We start from the raw sequence: 23,091 nt of genomic DNA on the forward strand, positions 1-23,091 counted from the left end.
AGCTGCAAAGTACACATTTTTTTCCAGTGCACATGGAACGTTCTCCAGAATAGACCACATCTTAGGCCACAGAGCAATCCTCAACAAAATCCAAAACGTTGAGATAATTCAAAGTATCTTCTCTGACCACAATGCCATTAAGGTAGAAATTAACAACAGGAAGAGCGAGGAAAAGAAAATTAATTACATGGAAATTGAATAACACCCTGCTTACAAACCACTGGATAATAGAAAAAATCAGAGATAGAATCAAAACATTCCTAGAATCAAACAAGAATGAAAACACATCATACCAGAACCTTTGGGACACAGCATAGGCAGCCCTCAAAGGAGAATATACAGCAACAGATGCACACATCAAAAAAGAAGAAAGGAACAAAATCAAAATATTAACTACAGAAATTGAACAAATAGAAAGCGAACAGCAAAAAGAGCTCATAGCCACCAGAAGAAAGGAAATAATAAAGATCAGAGCAAAAATAAATGAAATAGAGAACAGAAAAACAGTAGAAAGAATCAACAAAAGCAAAAGTTGGTTCCTTGAAAGGATCAACAAAATCAACAAACCACTGGCCAAACTAACAAAAGAAAAACAGCAGACGATGCAAACAACCCAAATAAGAAATGAAATGGGGGACATTACAATAGACCTAACTGAAATAAAAAGGATCACAATAGAGTATTATGAAATACTATACTACAAAAAATTTGAAAACCTAGAGAAAATGGATAAATTTCTAGAAACATGCTACCTACCCAAACTACCACAAAGTGATGTTGAAAATCTGAACAGACCCTGAACAAGAGAAGAAACTGAAAAGGTAATAAAAAAAAGTCCAACAAGAAAAAAAAGGACTGGCCCAGATGGCTTCACTGGAGAATTCTACCAAACATTCAGAGAAGAGCTTACACATGTATTACTCAAATTATTTCAGAACATACAAAAGGAAGCGACACTTTTGAATTCATTCTATGTAGCCAGCATAACCCTGATACCAAAACCAGGCAAAGACGCAACAAAAAAAGGAAATTAAAGACCAATATCTCTTATGAATATAGATGCAAAAATTCTCAACAAAACTTTAGCCTACAGGATTCAGCATCATATCAAAAAAATAATACACCACAACCAAGTAGGATTCATACCGGGCATGTAAGGATGGTTCAACATCAGAAAATCAATCACGTAATCCACCACATAAATAAAAGGAAAGAATCACATGATCATCTCAATTGATGCAGAAAAGGCATCTGACAAAGTCCAACACCCATTCCTGAGAAAAATTCTCAATAAAATAGATATAGAAGGGAAATTCCTCAACATAATAAATAGCATCTATACAAAACCAACAGCCAACATCATTCCTAACAGAGAGAGGCTTAAAACATTCCCCCGAGAACGGGAACAAGACAAAGATGCCCTTTATCACCACTCCTATTTAACATTTTGCTGGAAGTCCTAGCTAGAGCAATAAGGCAAGAAAAAGAAATAAAGGGCATCCAAGTGGGTAATGAAGAAGTTAAACTGTCCCTGTTTGTGTATATGATACTATACATAGAAAACCCTAGAGACTCTATGAGAAAACTACTGGTACTAACAGATTCAGCAGAGAAGCAGGATACAAGATAAACATACAAAAATCAGTTGGCTTCCTATACACCAATAAAGAGAACGATGAAAAGGAAATCAGGAAAACAATACCATTTATATTAGCCCCTAAAAACAATACTTAGGAATAGATCTAACCAGGGATGTAAAAGACCTATACAAGGAAAACTACAGAACACTACTGCAAGAAACCAAAAGAGATCTACATAAATGGAAAAACATACCATGTTCATGGATAGGTAGACTCAACATTGTGAAAATGACAATTCTACCCAAAGCAATTTACAAATACAGTGCAATCTCAATCTAAATACCAACAACATTCTTTAAAGAGATGTAAAAACTAATCATTAACCTTATGTGGTACGGGAAGAAGCCCCAGATAAGTAAAGCACTACTAAAGCAGAATAAAGTATAAAGACTCGCACTACCTGACCTGAGAACCTTCTACACATCTATGGTAGTCAAAACAGCCTGGTACTGGTACAATGATAGATACATTGACCAATGAAACAGAGCTGAGAACCCAGATGTGAATCCATCCACCTACAGTCACCTGATCTTCGACAAGGGCCCAACGTCCACCAAATGAGGAACAGTCTTTTTAACAAATGGTGCTGGCAAAACTGGATATCCATCTGCAAAAAAAATGAAACAGGACCCATACCTCACATCATATACAAAAACTAATTCAAAACGGATCATAGACCTAAATATAAAGCCAAACACTATAAAGTTCATAGGCGAAAAAATAGGATCAATGCTAGAGGCCCTAATACACAGCATTAACAGGATATAAACCATAACCAACAACACACAAACTTCAGAAGATAAGCTAGATAACTAAGATCTCCCTAAAAATTAAAACACTTATGCTCACCAAAAGACTTCACCAAGAGCAAAGATCAGAAAAAGTAAGGCAAACAAAGTCACACATCAATCCTGAAACCCTAAGCATCAAATGAACAGATAAAGAACTCAGCCAAGCACCGAATGGAATAAGCAACTGACTGAGAACAAAGAGCGAGGAGAGATACATGCAAAGGTCCCCACAGCTACTACAGCACGGATCCACCATCTTGGACTCCTATTGGAAATCAGCAAACAGGGGGTATGAGAAAGCAGCTTCACGAAGCTTCCAGAAGCAGACAAAACAACTGGTAACCAGCAATATAGGCTTTCCCACCCCCCACCCTTCTTCACCCCCACTTAGCCTCCTCTGCTGGCTGCAGCCACAGTCTCTTGGGCAGGAAGCACCAGCTTCACTCCGGTGTCACTTGGATTCCACCCACCCGCACTGGCCAGCTCCCTGAGTGCCTTTTCTTGGCTGCTGGTGTTGCTTTTTTCTGCTTCTTTAGATTTCTTCCTTAGCTCTCACCACCTCCCCCTCCTTTCTCTCAAATACCTGACTCCATGCACCGTCTTTGCTTCTTCCTGAAAGGCTGTATAACACAGCTCGACTGTGAAACTGCTTCCCTGCTTGTGCCGCCACACTGGTGGGACCCCCCGGGCTTTTTTGTTTGTTTGTTTGCTCTGATTTGTTCTGTTTTGATTTGTTTGTTATTTTTTTCTTTTCTCAGCTTGGGAGCCCCTTCTTGCCAGGCAGTACCACATGGCTTGGAAGCTACTCCCTTACTCTGCACAGAAGCACAGGGACATCCCTGGGGGCATTTCTTTTTTCTTGTTTTTGTTTTTTTTCCATTTTTTTGTGTTGTTTTCTTCTCTCTTATTCCCTTTTTGTCTTTCTTCATTTCCAGTTTCTTGATTTATTCATTTTCTTTCTTTTATCTTTTTTTTTTTCATTTTTGTTGTTCTCCATTTCTGAGTCTCCCCTCTTTCCACTCCAACAGCAAGCTCCCTTAGCACTCTTTTTTGTTTGTGTGTATGTTTTTGGCTCCTGTTTCTCTCTCCTCTCTCTCATCTGTCCCATAATCATCTTCGCTCCCCACATCAGAATCTACCTCCTCCTTCCTGCCTACCTGCACCATGCGCTGAACATCACACTCTCAAGCAGCACAGGCACGGCCTACTGGAATGTGCCCTGCACTGATTCTCGGTCCGCACTATCAGCCCTGGTACGTGCCACAAACAACCCATCCCAGCAACTCCCCTTCAGCTGGACATGACCTGCTGTACCATACCTGAGTGACTGACCATGTCCATTGGAGAAGGAGGTGAAAAGTACTGTGCCCACAGATGAGCAAACAACAAAGAATGCAAAGCCCGCCTGCTCAGACATAACCAAATAAAACAAAAAAGCAGGAAGAAACAAACAAATCTACAATCAATAAACGAGGAAGATAACCACTGAATGCCCTGAAGACAGAGACAGTATCAAAACATTTACAAAAACAGGACAGGATGGTTCCAGTAGGTATCCAAAATAAAACACCAGATGACTTTCCAGTAGAAGAAAAGGCACTAGACCTAACTGATAGGGAATTCATATCTCCAGTATTCAGAATTATCCAAGAGTTGAAGCAAGAAACAGTCAAAAATGGGGAAAAAATAGACAAATTCATGGAAAAGGCAGGCAAATTCATGGAAAATACAGACCAAAAAATGGAAGAATTCAAGAAAATAGTACAGGAACAAAATGTTTAAATAAATTCACAACCAGAAATCATACAAAAACAATCAGAAATCCAAAAGATAACTAGATTTCAGAAATGGACAGTATCATAGAAGGGCTGAGGAGCAGGTTTGAAACGATGAAAGACAGGATCAGCCAAATTGAAGACAAACACTTGGATACAACTCTGAGGAAAAATCAGAATAAAGAACATAAATGAAGAAACCCTGAGAATTATGTGGGATACAATCAAAAGCAAAAATCTGCGAGTGATCCGATTTCCAGAACAGGGGGAGAAAACAGAAAACACAGACAGGATCATCGAAGAACTGCTGACAGAAAACGTTCCCAATATCATGAAAGATGAAAAGCTGACCATCCAAGAAGCTCAACGAACCCCATAAAGGATAGACCCCAAAAGAAAATCACCAAGGCATATCATAATCACACTCCCTAAAACCAAAGACAAACAAAGAACCCTGAGAGCAGCTCAAGAAAAACAAAAAGTCACATACAGAGGAGAAACAGTAAGACTAAGCTCGGATTATTCGGCAGAAACCATGCAGGCAAGAAGGCAATGGGATGACACACATAAGACCTTGAAAGAAAAAAACTGCCAACCAAGAATAATATATCCTGCAAAACTCTCATTCAAATATTATGGTGAAATAAGGACATTTCCAGACAAACAGAAATTAAGGGACTATGTAAAAACCAAACCAAACTTCCAAGACTTATTAAAGGGAGTCCTTCAATCTGAGAACATACAACATCAGATAACAGGCTGAATACAGAACACAGGATTGTACTAGCCAGATACTACCTAGGAAATGAACTTTTAAGGGCTATGCAAAACCAAAGGAATTACAACAGGGAACCAGAGAGGTTAATCTGTAAATGGCAACAACAACAGAACAATAAAAGAGGGAATAAACGGTGGAGGTATAGAACCTTCTAATGCAGAGGAAGGCAAGGCAATACCAAGTAATAACAGACTGGTTCAAATCTAGGAAGATAAGGGTAAATTTCAAGGTAACCACAAATAAAGTTAACAAACCTACTCATCAAAAAAAAAAAAAAGAAGAAAAACATAAAGTCTCAGTAAAAACAAAACCTACAAAAACAAAAGAAATGAAAAAAATATCCACAAACAAACGGAACTCAGAACAGGAGAGTAATAGGAACAAAGAAAACGTCAGCACCACAAAAAAAAGTACTACTAAATGCAATCCCACTCCTAGGAATATATCCTAGAGAAATAGGAGTTGTCACACGAATAGACATATGCACACCCATATTAACTGCAGCACTGTTCACAATAGCAAAAAGATGGAAACAGCCTAGACGCCCATCAATAGATGAATGAATAAACAAACTATGGTACATACACACAATGGAGTACTATGCAAAGATAAAGAACAATGATGAATCTGTGAAGCATTTCATAACATGGATAAAACTGGAGGACATTATGCTGAGTGAAATAAGTCAATCACAAAAGGAAAATTATTGTATGAGACATGAGACTTCTACTATAAAAACTCATGTAAAAGTTTACATACAAAAAGAAACAATCTTTGTTGGTTAGGAGAGATGGGAGTGGTGCAGGGGGAACTAAATAGACAAGAGATAAGTTGTAATTTTGGTGAAGGGTAAGACAGTACACAATACTGGGGAAGCCAGCACAACTTGTAAAAGGAAAGGTCATGGAAGCTCCAGAGATACTTCAAACTAACCTGAGGAACTAAATTGCTGGGTGGGGGGCTGTAGGGACCATGGTCTTGGGGAACATCTAGCTCAACGGGCATAACACAGTTTATAACCACAATGTTCTACATTCTACCTTGGTGAGTAGTGTCTGGGGTCTTAAAAGCCTGTGAGCACTCATCTAAGATACTCCGCTAGTCTCCCCACTTCGGGAACAAGGGAGAATGAAGAGAACAAGATACAAGGAAAAGATTCGTCCAAAGGACTAATAGACCACAGCTACCATGGCCTCCACCAGACTGAGTCCAGTACAGCTAGATAGTGCCCAGCTACCACCACTGACTGCTGTCACAGGGATCACAATAGAGGGTCCTGGACAGAGCTGGAGAAGGCTGTAAAACAAAATTCTAACTCACAAAAAAAAAAGACCAGAGTTACTGGCCTGACAGACTGGAGAAACCCCGAGAGTATGGCCCCCAGACACCCTTTTAGCTCAGTGGTGAAGTCACTCCTGAAGTTCACTGTTCAGCCAGGGACTGGACAGCCTCGTAAAACAAAAAGGGACTAATGAGGCACAGCAGTCCAGGGACAAGGACTAGAAGGCAGGAGGGGACAGGAAAGCTGGTGATAGGGAACCCAACGTTGAGAAAGGACAGTGTTGACATGTCATGGGGTTGTTAACCATTGTCATAGGGCAATATGTGTACTAGCTGTTTAATGAGAAACTATTATGTTCTGTAAACCTTCATCTAAGGTACCAAAAAAAAAAGAATTATCTATGTGAGATCAAATTGACAACAGCACTCAAAAGGTTTGATGGGAAGTGAGTCGGCAGTGGGCAGTGAGTTAAAGATAAAGGTGATGCAATAATTTGGAAAAGGATAGTGAGAATAGCAGCACAACTGGAAGAATGTAATTGATGTCACTGAATTATACATGTAAAAACTTTTGAAATGCTGTAACTTTGGCTAATATATTTGCACCAAAAAAAAAAAAAGTCCTCCAAGGTCGAGTAGGGAGAGTGTTTACATGTCGTGGGGTTGTTAACCAATGTCATAAAACAATATGTGCACTGACTGTTTAATGAGAAACTATTTGTTCTATAAATCTTCATCTAAAGTACAATAAAAAAAATTTTTTTTTAAAAGAAAAAAACACTTCACCAAAAAGTAAAAATAGAATGTACAGACTGGGGAAAAAAATTTGGCCATTACAAATCAGACACAGGTCTAATCTCTAAAATTAAAAGAAAATCCAACAACTCTACAACAAAAAGATAAACAATCCAATTAAAAAACAGGCAAAGGAAATGAACAGACACTTCACCAAAGAAGACATTCAAGTGGCCAACAGACCCATGAGGAAATGCTTGCAATCACTAGCCCTTAGAGAAATGCAAATCAAAACCACAATGAGATACCATCTCACCTCAACATTACTGGCACGAATCAAAAAAACTGGAAATAACAAATGTTGGACAAGCTGCGGGGAGATCTGAACTCTTATGCACCGCTGGTGGGAATGGAAGAGGATACAACCATTTTGGAAAATGATATGGTGAATCCTTAGAAAGCTAGAAATAGAAATACCATATGATCCAGCAATCCCATTCCTAGGAATATATCCTAGAGAAATAAGAGCTGTCACACGAACAGACACATGCACACCCATATTCATTGCAGCACTGTTCACAATAGCAAAAAGATGGAAAGAACCTAGATGCCCATCAACAGATGAATGGATAAACAAACTATGGTACATGCACACAATGCAGTATTATGCAATGATAAAGAATAATGACGAATCTGCAAAGTATCTCATAACATGGATGAAACTGGAGGACACTATACTGACTAAAATTAAGTCAATCACAAAAGGACAAATACTGTCTGAGACCACTACTGTAAAAACTCATGAAAAGCTTTACACACAAAAAGAAACAATGTTTGATGGTTACGAGGGACGGGAGGGGTTGGGGGGGCACTAAATAGACAATAGATAAGTGGTAACTTTGGTGAAGGGTAAGACAGTACATAATACTGGGGAAGCCAGCACAACTTGTACAAAGCAAGGTCATGGAAGCTCCATAGACATATCCCAACTCTGAGGGATCGAATTGCTGGGCTGAGGGCTGTGGGGACCACAGTCTCGGGGAACATCTAGCTCAACTGACATAACATAGTTTATAAAGAAAATGTTCTATATTCTATCTTGGTGAGTAGCGTCTGGGGTCTTAAAAGCCTGTGAGTGGCCATCTAAGATACCCCACTGGTCCCACCCCTTCGGGAGCAAGAGAAAATGAAGAAAACTAAAGACGCAAGGGAAAGATTAGTCCAAAGTACTAATGGATCCCAACTACCGTGGCCTCCACCAGACTGAGTCCAGTATAACTAGATGGTCCCCGGCTACCACCACTGACTGCTCTGACAGAGAACACAACAGAGGGTCCTGGACAGAGCTGAAGAAAAATGTAGAACAAAATTCTAACTCACAAAAAAAAGACCAGACTTAATGGTCTGCCAGAGACTGGAGAAACCCCAAGAATATGGCCCCTGGACACCCTTTTAGCTCAGTAATGAAGTCATTCCCAAGGTTCACCCTTCAGCCAACAATTAGACAGGTCCATAAAACAAAGTAAGAGTAAATGGGCACACCAGCCCAGAGGCAAGGACAAGAAGGCAGCAGGGGATAGGAAAGTTGGTAATAGGGAACTCAAGGTAGAGAAGGGGAGAGAGTTGCCATGTCGTGGGATTGGCAACCAATGCCACGAAACAATATGTGTATTAATTGTTTAATGAGAAGCTAGTTTGCTCAGTAAACCTTCTTCTAAAGTACAATTAAAAAAAAAGTAAAGATGAGAAGATAAGGGGGCAGGGAAACTAGAGTACTGGAAATGGAACAAACTGAACACAGAATGTTGACACGTTATGATACATGTAACTAATGTCACTGAAAAATTTATGTGGAAATTGTCAAATGGGGATCTAACTTGCTAGGTAAACTTTCACCAAAAACTTAATAAAATATTATTTAAAAAATAAATAAAAAGTTTTTTAAAAAACTTCATTTTACAATAGAAAGATTTTTAAAAATACAATCTTTTAAACGTAAAGGAAATACTAACCAAAAGAAAGCTGGTATAGCTCTGTAGTCACACTGCCCAGGTTCAAACTCTTCAAACTGCAGACTCTACCACACCGCCAGGAGAGTTACTTAATATCTCTTTGCCTCCATTTCCTCATGGTAAAATGAGAATGATGTAAGTACCTAGTTCATAGGGTTACTGTGAAGATTAAGAGAGTGAAGATTAGGAAAGAACATAGAGTACTGCCTGGCTCACAGCAGGACAGAGGTGGTGATTAGGGTTGGTGACCACCTATCTGAGTTATCTTAAGTAGTTACTTAACCTCTCTGAGCTTCTGTTCCCTTAACTTAGTTTAAAATATCACCTACCTGTTGGATTATCATGATGTCAAAAGGAAATATATATAATATACCTAGTATTCAATAAATACTAGATCTTTTCTATGCTTATGGCCTCCTAACATCCATAGAGAGTCATCTGTCACATTAGACATATCTCAGTTTTAGCAGATTCCTTTTACTTATTCAAGTTTATCTCGATGGAATGATCACCCAGTAAGTCTCAGGTCCAACACTTGATCTTCATCTAGGTTCCAAAAAGATAAACAGACCAAAATCTTGAAATGTTCAACCTCCTAGCTCCTAGTAAGAAAGGTCTTGTGCCATTATCCCCAGAGCAGACATCTGTGGTACTGCTAACCATTGGTCTGAAGCTGGTACAACTGAAGTTAACTGCTAATGGCTTCCATGACTCACTATCATGTACTTTTTCCTTTTCATTCTTTCCTCTCCCAATTTGTTGAAAACATTTAGCTAGGGATCCATCCTATCATCAGTGGTTAAAGGATCAGCTTTCTGACCTTTGGATGCAAAAGCAGAATATTCTCCTTTGCAAGTGTACTAAAACAAAGCACTCTCAGACAAACTACCACTAAACACAAAAAGCAAAGGCATTTAGAAAACTATCTCCTCATTTCTACCTATGACCAAAACCTCCAATGAATGTGTTCAGCCAAGAGTTTGCAGCAGCCTTTCTCTCACTCTAGATTCTATCAAGACACATCCGGAACTTTAAAAGTAACAGGAAGAGACCGAATGCTTTCAAGATTATGGCCTCCCAGAAGTCATAACTTTAGTGTCATAACATAAAGTTATGACTGTGGGAGCAGGGGAGACTGGAAGGTTGTTGGGGGGGCGGTGTAGGATATGAGTTAGTTTGCATATAGCATAGAAAGCAATGCTTAGAGAAACATAACACAGCTGTATCTTATGGCACTGTTCCAAGGTTTCCCAAAGGTCTTTTGGCAAATTGCCTTTTTAAATTTGAAGCCTCTGTAACATTCATATATTAAATCTAATTATTTTTCCCCACTTTTTCTATGGAAAAATAGGAAATAAGAAAACATGGCATTAACTGTACTGGAAATAACAAACTATGGCCATTAAGTGTTCTTTCTCAAGTAACCCAAAGACCATGAGTAACTTCCTCCAAAGTATGTATCTCACACTGCTACAATAAATAGAACATATAACGCTTCCAAACTCTCTATTCTCTATTAGATGCAAAAATCTCTCCAAAAATATGCCAACTTGCTGTTTAATGTTCCTAAGAAAGACCTAAATCTACCACAAATAAGGGAATGGAGTTAAGATTGGATCATCTCAGCAAAATCATTCTGCTTCAGAAGAAGTTACATAAAGGGTCAGAACAGCATTTCCCCCTTTGAAACAGAAGCTGCCAGCAAAACCCTATGTCAGCCACCTCCTCGCCAAAAGATGGGGCGAGGGAGGCCCCGGTCTACTCGGCAGTATTAAAAGAAAAAAAACAAAAAAACTTACGCAGAGGACTGAATGCTGTAAAGGTAGAGCCTGCACTGTATTTAATATTGTGGTTAGAAAACAAAAAGGCACTAAAAACCCTTTCCGATTGTTCTCTGTGTTCCGGGTCTCTTAGCCTTCTGACATTTCCACCTCACTGATTTTCTTAACAGAATCAAATTAGGTGTGGCACAAAGTCAGAGGTTCCCCCCAGAACCTGGAATGAGCCTAATAAACCGGAGAAAGGGATACTCACCTTCCCCCTCTAAGTACCCCCCTTTTGTTTGCAGTCTCCACTAGCCAAGCAACCTTCTCAGTGACCTCTGACACTGGAAACTGGGCCGGGCCACCCCAGGACGATTCTTGTGGATGGCGCAGTTAACTACAACTTATCCAAAATCTAGATGATGCCACGTATCGTTCTAACTTTTACACTTATTGCCTCATTTAACACTCACAACCACCATGTAAGACAAGAATTACCAGCTTCATTATGCAAATGAAGAAAATGAGACGCCGGGACGTTAAGGGAGAAACCAAAGATCACAGGGCGGCAGAGCCGGTACTCGAAACTAGGCTTGTGCGGTCCTTCTCTTGGGGCGCCCTCGTCCCGGGCAGCTCCTCACAGGGGCCTAGTCTGACTACTCGCAGGGTTAAGTGACGCCAATTCCGAAGGTGCTGCACGGAGTGGGGGGGTCCTCCCGGCGCCTCTGCGAACCCCAGACGCCACTCACCTTCCTCAGCCACCACCTCCCACCAGCAGAGCCCCCTCCTAGCCCGCTCGGTCTTCTCCGACCCGCCTCCGCGACCGTTACCACAGCCCCGGGAGGCCGGCCAATCGAGCCCTAGCGCGAGGAGGCGCCGGCCCAGGCCGGGTCTTGCAGCGCTGCGAGCGATTCTCTCGGGCCTCGCTAGAGGCTGGGCCCGCCCCGCGTCCTCTGGTTGGCTCCGCTGCTGAGGGCGTGGCTTACCACAAACCCTACAAGAGCGGGCAGGGCTTGTCAAATGGCACGCGCGCACTGCTAACACGCTCTGACCGCAGGCACTTTGTCGCGTACGTGGCGCCTCATTTACCCCGATGACATCAGAAATACTCCTTTTGAGGGCGTCAGTGAAGTGAGGCTCTTGCTAGGAGGACCAGTCAGTCTGTTCTGTATGTTCCGGACCTGACTAAGCGCTGCCGTGCCTTGCATTTGGAGGCCCCCAGTAAATATTTGTTGATGACATTTCACCATTCCGTTCAACATTTTCCAGATCCCTGCGAGGTGTCAGGGCCTACATCAGGCTCCCAAGAATGCTGAGATGGCTGACTGGAGATGCCCGAAATCTAGTTAGGGCGATAGGCATACACTAGGAAATTAGCGTACAATTTGATAGGCGTGATCAGAGAAGGGTGTGTAAGGCGTAGAAAGGAAGGAGGAAGGGGATTACCTAAGGGGGTCACAGAAGCCTTCCTAGACCAGTGGGGCTCAACGCTGGCTACACGTTAGAATCACCTGTGGAGCTTTGAAAACTCTTCATGTCCAGGCCCCTAGACCAATTAAATCAACATCGCCAAGGGTGGGACCAAGGTATCACTAATTTGTAAAGCTCCCTGGGTGATTCTGATGTGCAGCCATAATGGAAAACCGAAAACCTAGAAGGATGCGTAAGAATGATTCTGAACGGTGAATAAGAGGATCCCGACAATACAGGGAGGAAAAGTATTTAGAGAAAACTCCTTGTGTGATTAAATAACTCCAAAGCACTTTAGTATAATACCTAGCTCACAAGTGCTCAGGAAGCTCTCCTTGGGCCCCTTCTGCACAGCTCACGCCCCCCTCCTAAAAACCACAAACCTAACTCCCAAAAAGCCCTGACAAATATTATGGAACTTACTGAAGGCTTCCTGAGGAAGCTGAGAAGTGTGACACATCTTCAGAGAGGCAGACAGAAGCCAGAGAGGGTAAGGCTTTGTGAGGCATACTAAAGAGCTGGGATTTTATCCAATAGGTGATAGGAAATCATTGTCAGGTTTTTAAAAGGGGTATTCAATGGAAATATTTTTGTTTTGGCATGTGTAAGCCTAATTTTCTTGCACTCTGATATATCAGTAAAAACTGCTCCACCAGATACAAATATGAGACCTTGTGGTGCAATGGTTAAGACCTTGGCTGCTAACCAAAAGGTCGGCAGTACGAATCCACTAGCAGCTCCTTGGAAACTCGATGGAGCGTTCTACTGTGTCCTATACGGTCGCTATGGTCGGAATTGACTTGACGGCAACAGTTTTTTTCTCCCCTTCTCCCCCCAAAGAAAATCAGCTAAATTCTCTATTTCTCAGATTAATAAATTCAGAATGTACTAGAGCCCCTGCTCACCATTTTCAAAAATTCATAGAGGGTTAAGTAGTTAAAAAATAATTCCTAGGGGACAATCCAACTACCACACACCTGAAGGGAAGACTTGGAGTTTCATTTGTCCATGGTCATTGCATCTCTCAGCCACATAGTGGCGCTGTTGACAACCCATCTTTTCCAACTGATCAAATTATAAGTCTGTAAGTGCAGGTCCTACGGCACTGGCCAACAGGAATTTCCCAGGGAGGGCATCAATCACGCCTGTCTCTCCCAAGGGGGTTCCAGGACTATAGCTCTTAGGCTTTCAGTTCTTTCAGGCCCATACTCATCCTTCTTTCAGGCAGTCCAGGCCACTGTGAGTTTGATCTCTGGGTCTGCCCCATGCAAACATGTCTCCACCACCTGCCCTTTACATTCCTGGGTATTCACACTAGCAATGGCTGGTAGATTTTCATTTTCAAATCTTGAAACACAAAGGGTCTCCTGCTTGTCTTTTCCAGGACTGCAGAGTGACTTGCCCACTGAGTGCAGCTGCCCTAATTATGGCCAGGAGCCAAAAATCCTTGGGTCATTTAGAATACTTTTGCTGCAAATAATTGGAAAAAAAAAAGGATTCAAACTATCTTCTTAAACAATAAGGAAATTGATTATCACACATACTAGAAAGTCCAGAGTCAGGGTAGACTTTAGGGTTAGTTAATTCAGTGGCTCAACAAATTATCAAGGATCCAGTTACTATTAGACTGTCTGCTCTGCTGTAGACACGATAGGCTTCAAATTCATACTAAAGTGATTGTCCATTTGTCTAACAGGAACAATCAGGACCACATACTTTCTTTTCCATCTAAAATCTTTCCTTCTGCTTTATTGAGCCAATTAGGTCACATACACACACATACACCCTGCCTCCCAATCAGTAACTGCCTGGGAAATATGCAAAAGGATTATGCTTGGGTTCTAGAAGGAACAGGGACCATAACTGAAATTGGCAGTGGGGCTGGTGCTCCTTGAGTCACAGGTGTTGCAATGGGAAGCATGGCTACTTGAACAGAACCAGAGTCCTGTAAGGGAGAAGAGGAGAATAGATGAATAACCAACAGTATCCTTTACAACCATCAAAGCACAATATTACTCTCTATTTCCTAACAATAGTGCCTCCTTCCCATCAGCTCGTGGATTTTGTGTGTGGTGAGTGGAGGGAAGGAGGCTCTACAGCATCACCCACCAAAGGAATTCCCTTCTTATGAACCGGCAAGGCCTTTGCAGCATTCTTCTTTGCTAGGGAGGGAAAAGACCCTGCACATAAATTATGTCTTTAACTCAGGATCCTGCTACCTTTGTCTCAGGGTTTTCTATGGCCCTCACCCACTCACTATGAATTCTGATGGTTCTAAACACTCATTTAACACTCATTCATTTAAAATTTGCTGAGTTCCTCCTATGTACAGAGATTGAACTAGATGCCGAGTGCGTGTTATGTACAGAGATTGAATTAGGTGCTGAGTTTATAGTGGTGAGTAAACCAGATGTGTTTCCTGCCGTCGTGGAGCTTATCCTCTAGTTAAGGGAAGAAACAGGAAATAAACACAAATAAGTATATAAGTGCCCTAAAGGAAGAGACCAGGGGAGTGTGGAGAAGGCATCTCTGAAGAAGTGACATTTAAACTGAGATCTGAAGCATGTCATCATTTCAGCTTTCCACTTTTGTCTGTGCTTCAACATCCCAGTATAAATCATAGCCTTCACTAGCAATAAAAACATGTCTTTTAATTTCTAAACTTCTAAACTGATTCTCACGTTTTCTCCTGAGTCTAAAACTATCAGATTTTTCCCCTCAACAAAGGGTATACCAAATATGAGTGATGTTTGGTAATGAATTCTTGAAGATCCTTCAACTCAAATCTTTCAGACGTAGAATTCTTTATTATACAAATGCATTTGGTTTTTGCCTTCCTCACTAGAATCTAACTCTTTGGGGACATGGACCATATCTTACTAAGCTTTATCCAGAACCTAGCATAGTCCCTGGCACAAAGTAGGTATGCAGTGTTCAACTACACTGTTAAATTTGAGCTACAGATTTATGCAGTGGCATTCAGCTTCAGTAGCCATTTTCCAATGTGAAGGACAATAAGCAAACAGCTCGGGCAAATATATGAATGACAAATATTTTAGAAGCTGCAAAGAATGACAACAATAGTTAATATAAATTGAGGACTTAAAATGTGTCAGGAACTGTGCTAAGCCCTTTCTTTTCTAACTTGGCTCTTCACAACAACCTTAATATAACTGCTATTATCTTTATTTTACCTATGAGCAAATTAGGAAATAGAAGCTGAGGGAAATGACTTGCCAAGCTCACATAGTTACTATATGGCAGAGCCAGGATCTGAACCCAGGCACTCATACTCCAAAGCCCATGTTATTAACCACTTAACCACACCACCTCCTGCAATGGGCATTTGCTCTACTGCCAGATTGGTGTTTGCACTTATTACACTTTGCAATTATTTCATCTGCTTGTATATTAATTTATTTATTCTGGAATAAAAAATTACCCTAAAACATAGCAGCTTAAAACAAACATCTATTATCTCAGAGTTTCTGTGAGTCAGGAATCCAGGAGCGGGTTAGTTGGATGGTTCTGGACAATATCTTTTCATGAGGTTATAGTCAATCTGTTGATTGGGGCTATCGTCTCAAGGCTCAACTGGGGCTGAGGATTCACTTCCAAACTCAATTATGGTTGTTGACAGGCTTCAGTTCCTCGTCAAGTGGGCCTCTCCACAGGACATTGCAGCTCCTCACAGAGCAACTGATCAAGACGTGGCAGCACCCTATGCAGAGAGTGTTCTAAAAGAGAGTATAAGAGCACTAAGACAGAAGCTGCAGTCTTTTTGTAGAACTCAACCTCGGGAGTGACACATCTTCATGTCTGTCATATGCTATCAATCACACAGACCAACCCTGGTCAAATGTGAGGGAGATGTGAATACCAGGAAGTGAGAATCATTGGGGGTCATCTTGGAGGCTGACTACCACAGTCTATTTGCTCGTTTTTTGTGACTGCCTCCTCCACTGGAACGTAAATTCCATGAGTAAGAAGGATTTACTGGTGCTGTTCATTATTGCACTCCCTGGCACTGTGCCTGCCATATAACAGATGGTCAATAAATATTGGATCAATGTAATGATGATGGTGTTATGAATTCCAAAGGATGAACTTGCTACAATCCTGTACTCTCAGACAAGTTCCCAGTTGCCATTCATTGTACCATTCAAATAAATTTTTAAAACAGAACTATATTATCCGCATTAACATTTACTCTTATATAAAATTACAGAAAGTGGACTTGAGAGGAAATACTTCATAATCATTGGGGAGGGGTAACCTTTGGAGATGAAAAAAGAGGAATGAGACCTGAGGTTGAGAGTCAAATAGGGCTTTATCTGCAGTATTAGTCTTTATTGTAATTATTCTTCCATTAATTTTTTTTCAGTTAATATTTAATTATGGTCAATTTTGGATGGCAGTAAAATGGGTATTATTTTTAGTACTTTTATGTATTTTTTAAATTTCTCAAAATAAACAAGGAAAAGTTTTTTAAAAAAAAGTCTCATTTCAATTGGAACATGTGCTTGTACTGCCTTCGTTTCACTCTTTGCGAAAAGACTCGAAATCCCATTCTCCAAGTAACTCAGACCAAAACCATCTTTTTCCCCTGAAACGGCCAAGCTTTTCTAGCTGGAAGTTCTATGTAGTTGCCTTGATTCACTGTTTCTTCACTCTCTGTGTTTGTATAAATAGAGCCACAGCCTCCTTGTGCCGAGGGAGAGATGCCTACGCAGCAGCAGCCTGGCTAGCAGCAGGAGACTGCAGTCACTGGCACAGGTTCTGACACACGGCTCTCTGAGGCTGGCCCAGCAGCCAGAATACTTTGCCCTGGGCTTGTTTCTCAAGGACTGATGCTGCCTCCTTTAACACATGGTCAATTGTCATGCGGAGCTAGTGTTAGAAGGGCACATGGAAGATTTTAAATCTGTAGCTATCAGAGGTTTGTCACTTCGCTTTTATTTTGGGCTTTGTTTAAGAAGTGAGTTTGTTTAAGAAGTGAGTTCATCCCTGAGGGACTGAATTGCTGGATGGAGGGCTGTGGGGACCATGATCTCAGGGAACATCTAGCTCAATTGGCATAACACAGTTTATAGAGACAATGTTCTACATTTTACCTTGGTGAGTAGTGTCTGGGGTCTTAAAAGCCTATGAGCAACCATCTAAGATACTCCACTGGTCTCACCCGTTCGGGAGCAACGGAGAATGAAGAGAACAGGATACAAGAAAAAGATTAGTCTGAAGGACTAATGGACCACAGCTACCAAAGCCTCCACCAGACTGAGTCCAGTACAGCTAGATGGTGCCCGGCTACCACCACTGACTGCTCTGACTGGGATCACAACAGAGGGTTTGACCAGAGCTGGAGAAGGATGTAGAACAAATTGTAACTCACAGAAAACGACCAGATTTACTGGCCTGACAGAGACTGGAGAAACCCTGAGGGTATGGCCCCTGGACACCCTTTTAGCTCAGTGGTGAAGTCACTCCCTAGGTTCACTGTTCAGCCAGGGTTTCGACAGCCCCATGATACAGAATGGGACTAATGAGGCACAGGAGTTCAGGGACAAGGACTAGAAGACAGGAGGAGACAGGAAAGCTGGTGATAGGGAACCCAAGGTTGAGAAGGGACAGCGTTGACATCGTGGGGTTGTTAACCATTGTCACAGGGCAATACGTGTACTAACTGTTTAATGAGAAACTATTTTGTTCTGTAAACCTTCATCTAAAGTGAGAATAGCAGCACAACTGAAAGAATGTAATCAATGTCACTGAATTGTACATGTAGAAATTTTTGAAATGGTGTATCTTTGGCTGTGCATATTGTCACCAAAAAAAAAAAAAAAAAAAGGTCCCCTAAGGTCGAGAAGAGAGAGTGTTGACATGTCGTGGGGTTGTTAACCAATGTCATAAAACAATGTATGTACTGACTGTTTAATGAGAAACTATTTGTTCTGTAAACCTTCACCTAAAGTACAATAAAAATAAAATAAAAAAAAAAAGCGAGTTCAGAAAAATCAGTCAATCCATTAACAATTCTCTTTTCAAAAGGAGGTCCAGGGATAACACCGACTATTGTGAATGAAAGTGTTTTCAGCTTTTCTCTTAAAATAAATCAGTGGTGTCTATGGGCAAGTTGGTTGCGGGGCAATGTAGGAGGTTAGAGCAGCATCTAGGCACTTACTGGGAAACAATCTAAGAGTGGGAATAAAGTCAAAAGCAAGATCAGCCTAAATGAGTAAACCTTATACTTAAGTTTGGTAACTTTCACAATGGCTTTATTGAGACTTTTTTTCTTTCTATAACAGTCCTGTCAAGTAACCAGTGGCTACTCCTACCTCAGGTGTCCTGGGCTCAGGGAATAAACCAAAAACCCATTGCCTTCAAGTTAATTCCAACTCATAGCGACCCTATCAGACAGAGTGGAGCTGCCCCATAGGGTTTCCAAGCCTGTAATTTTCACGGAGCAGATTGTCACATCTTTGTCCTGCAGAGCTGCAGTTGAATTCAAACTGCCAACATTTTGGTTAACAGCTGAGTGCTTAACCACTGTGCTACCAGGGCTCCTTGCCCAGGGAATAAGTAGGTGGAAAATTCAACTCAAACTGGAATATTCCTCCAATTCTAGGTATCCTAGAAACTACACCCAAAGAAGAAACAGCAACACATAAGACGGCTGAGGAATCATGGGTTGCCTTGCCTATTTTGAGTGTAGATGTTGATGCACCTCACGGGTGACCAGAACCAGGCTGCACTCTGGAGTCCCTGGGCAGAGGAACTCCTCCAGGCTTCTTAGGATATGCCTAGATTTTTCTTCAAGCACAATGCTTTCCTAAAAACTGGCCCAGTTAACATGAACTTTTCAAATTCCACAGGCCGGGCTCCATATTCTCGCCCTACAATTTCTAAAGGGCTCGGGTCTCTCTGTAAAATGGGGGTAAATATAATCTTTGGGCTGTTAGAAGGACTAGACAGCAGTATCTAAGGCACATATCAAGAAATTACAACCTATTGATGTTGCTTAAGTGATGTCCCGATCCCCAGGTTTTACAAGAAAATACAATGTTTAATTAAACAGTATCTTTGGGTTGTTCCTTGACCAGGGTTTCTTAGTCCTAGCCCAACAACTCAGGATTGTTTCTCAGAAAAGGAAATTAGGGAGGCATCTTAAACCAGCCTTGTTCCATCTCTGGAAATTTTCACTCTGGAGCCTTTTACCTTTCTCCCAATTCATTCTTTCAATAGGACATAGATGCAGAAGAAAATACAAATATGAAAAAGTCCTTGTCCTCAGGGAACTTTCAATATAGGATAGCAAACAAGGAATCAACAGAATAAGCAGAATCCCTGTAACATAATTTGCTTAAGAATTCAGTCATTCTTACTTTGCAGACTGGTTAACCTAGACAATAGGTTGATCCCTAATGTCTCATAGCTCTCCCTTCACCCTGCCAACCTCGAAGGTGAAATAATCCTCTCCATCAACACCAAGCTGCAGGAAGAAATTACACAATGGGGCCCCCAGAATCCTTCCAGAATCCCATCGTGTGTCTCTGGTCTATTGCTGGGCCCACTTTCCACAGTAACTACCCACTGATCTCCTCCGATGGCCTGTCAACAACCTTCCTCACTCTCTGCAGGTGACAATGTCTCCTCCTGAAACTTTACCCAGGACTGCTTTTCATCTACTCTTCCAATAAGTATTTATCAGAGCCTACTGTGAGGTGCCGTGGTGGTGCAGTGGATAAGAATTTGGCCACTAACCAAAAGGTTGGCAGTTTGAATCCACCAGCCGCTCCTTGCAAACCCTATAGGGCAGTTCTATTCTATCTTATAGAGTTACTATGAGTTGGAGTTGACTCCAGGGTAATGGGTTTGGTGTTTTTTTTTTGGACTCTGAGTCTAGAGTCCCTGGGTGGTGCAAATAGTAAACTTGCTGGACTGCTTATGAAAGGTTGGAGGTTTGGGTCCACCCAAAGATGCCTCAAAAGAAAGACCAGGCAATCTACTTTCAAATAATCTACCCTTGAAAACCCTATATAGCACAGTTCTACTCTGACACACATGGGGTTGCTGTGAGTCAGAGTTGACTCCAGGGCACTCGTTTTTTGTTTTATTTTTTTTCCCTATGAGTCTGCACTGTGCAGATGTGGGCAGCACAAGAGTGAGAGCCAAGCAGCCATGGTTCCTAGCCTTGTGGACTTTAGTCTAGGAATAAGTCATACATTAAGCAAACATTACACAAACAATTGTACACCTTGAAAAGGACTGGGAAGAAATCCAGGTGCTTCAAGTCTTAGGGACTGGAATAGTTTTCTTTAAAAAATGGTATCTGAAGAGTAATCTCAACACACAATGGAAGTTAACTAAGGGAAGTGGCATGGAGGAGTGTTCCAGGCAGAGGGGTGATCATTTGCACATGCCCTGGGTGAGAAGGAGCTGGAAGCATTTGCGTATCTAAATGAAGGCAAGTAGGCAGGGGCTAGATCATCTATGAGGCCTCGTGCCTACAAACCAGAGTTCATAGATATTTTATGGAGAGAATGCCAAGATCAGGTCTATTTGCCCTAAGACTTCAGAGCAGGCACTGGATCAGTTTTTGCCCACTAGATTGTCCCTAGTGTTGCCTGATTAGGGTCCGTGCCCTGGAGTAGTCGAGCCAATGAAATGTATTCCAAGTCAGAAAGAGAGAGAAATTTTATTAGGAGATGACACCAACAGGGAGTCTGACAGCAACATTGGCTATCTTCATGGAGTCCCAAAAGGCAATTTTTACGTCAGAACTTATATATCATTTTTGTGAGGATTACATAGTATCTTCAGACACATAGCCCACAGATGGTTGGATGAATATACATCACAAGACAATTACAAGAAACTCTATTAGACTAAAGATATGCATGCCTAACATCTGGACTCTAATCTTTATGTTTGTAAGAGGCAAAAAAAACCTCATATGGACTCAGGCAGACGTGGCTGTGACAGCATGCTTGTCTGTTTTCCCATTCTTGCCTATTCTGTGATATTCTCTGGATTCGGGCAGACATTCTAGCTCTGGCAGCATGCTTGTCCGCTTTCCACTTTTGTCCTTTTGAATATATGCCAAATAAAACTTTCTTTTTACTTTACTAAACTTTGTGATGTTTTTCCCCTACAACAGTTAATGGCGCTGTGAGCAGGGTCTGAAGCTACGAATCCAGTCAACTTCGAAGAGACCTGGACTGCAGAGCAGAAGCCGGCAAAGAAAGGTCCTATCTTCTGGACCCACGTGTTCCCACTCCATGTCCCTTCAACATTGACGGGGTGAGTGCTCTCAGAAAATGAAACTTTGCTTATTTTTTTGTTGCTCTCTTTCTCATGTTTTCTTAAGTTTTGTTTGGCATATTTGTTTGAAAAACCGGTTGATTGATTAAGGAGAATCTTTCTTAGATTTTTGCTTGATCGTTTGGTTAAGAGAGACATTCAGTAACTCTTTAAGTGAACTGCAGTTTAGGCCTGGATTCGGGCGTTTGAAGAGGTAATTCTATTTTCAAAGAGCTGTGAGTCACTACAAACTGCAAAATTCGGGCCTTTTTGTGGCTCAGAGAAAACCTGGAAAATAGTGCTCTGTTTTGCCAAATTCACAGGGAGAGGTGGCAGCTCTTGCCTGTTTTGCCAGATTCTCAGGCGGAGGTGGCAGCTCCTGACCTGTGTTTTGATATTTAAGGGAAAAGTGGTAGTTCTGTACCTGTTTTTTCCATTGAATTCAGTCGATCTCACCAAAAATTGCTATATACCCTTTTAGAAACTAGGATCCCCATATCCTTGTTTTGTGTGGTATTATCAGGTGAGTTTATGTGGTCTTTCTGTCTCCTTTTGTTCTAAGAGCTTGCTTCTGGTCTAGAGCATTGTGTCGAAGTTTGTCTTGTATTAGATTGGTGGCTATGGCTAAGAATTGCTGTTTTTGTAAGACTAGTCATAGAACTTCAGTTCCTTCTTCATCCAGAAAAAACTGCATCTTGTGTCTATCTTAAGATTTAGACTTTTAATAGCTACTTGGAGAAAATTTGATATAAATTGGTCTATTTGAGAAGTACACTAAGATCTGTATGTGCTATACTATGTCATTCTTAAAAGTGAAACCTTTTTAAGTAACTTAAGCTAGATATTACATGAAATGTGTTTTATTTAAGGAGAAAGGATAGTTTTCTCTTAAAGTAGCTGTTCCAGAACAGTAGAAAAGAAAGAAATTAGCTATCTTTTGTCTTTCAAAATGCCTCCATCAATTTAAACATATGTAAATGTCTTCCACGAGTCAAGAGAGTGAGGGTGGGGCAAGATCAGGCCTCCCCACCTCCCAGTCTCCAAGGTCCTGTAGCTCCAGGGATGCTTTCGAAAGACTCCTTTCCAGCTAGGTGGAGACTCTTTTAAGACAAAAGATAAGAAAAATTGCTGCTTTTGGGTAGATTCTAATCACAGAACTGTAAACAAGTTCTCTCTATTATAAGGGAACTTTCAGAAGTAAAAAAAATAGAAATCACAATAAGACACACCTGAAGTGGCCTGGAAAAATGTTTCCAGCAGTAGCCAAACACTTAAGGTTATATCCAGATCAATGAATTGGTCAAGTGAGCAGAGACTTTGTGATTTCCAAAGCCAGTTGATAAAATTTTTAAGAGCTAAAATTAGATTGCGAAAAATATGAGAAGTAGTAAAAGTTGAATGAAATCTTAGAATGTTTAAATAGACTTTTCTTTCAACAACAGTTATGTTTTATGGTATACAGGCTTAAAATAATTCCAAAGGTATTCTAGGTAGCTTATTGATGTTACTAAGTTAATAGATATTTGTCATAATTAAAGTTCATATA

At 41.1% G+C, this 23,091-nt stretch overlaps 1 protein-coding gene across 9 annotated transcripts in view; it reads right to left on the reverse strand.

Moving 5' to 3' along the window:
* Positions 1-11,646, reverse strand: part of CEP70 (centrosomal protein 70) — a 140,752-nt gene extending 129,106 nt beyond the window's left edge. For 6 of the 9 annotated variants that reach the window (XM_023736011.1, XM_023736015.1, XM_023736012.1 and 3 more), the window contains exons 1-2: positions 11,525-11,646; positions 9,013-9,171 (exon numbers count right to left, since the gene is read on the reverse strand). The gene's annotated coding sequence lies outside the window, so the exon portion shown is untranslated. Of the gene's footprint in view, positions 1-9,012; positions 10,969-11,273; positions 11,450-11,524 lie in introns of those variants that run through there. The other 3 variants (XM_023736008.1, XM_023736009.1, XM_023736007.1) reach the window with 3 other exon arrangements.
* Positions 11,647-23,091: the final 11,445 nt, after the last annotated feature.

Source organism: Trichechus manatus, unplaced genomic scaffold (assembly GCF_000243295.1).
Source record: "Trichechus manatus latirostris isolate Lorelei unplaced genomic scaffold, TriManLat1.0 scaffold00084, whole genome shotgun sequence".
Lineage (NCBI taxonomy): Eukaryota > Metazoa > Chordata > Mammalia > Sirenia > Trichechidae > Trichechus > Trichechus manatus.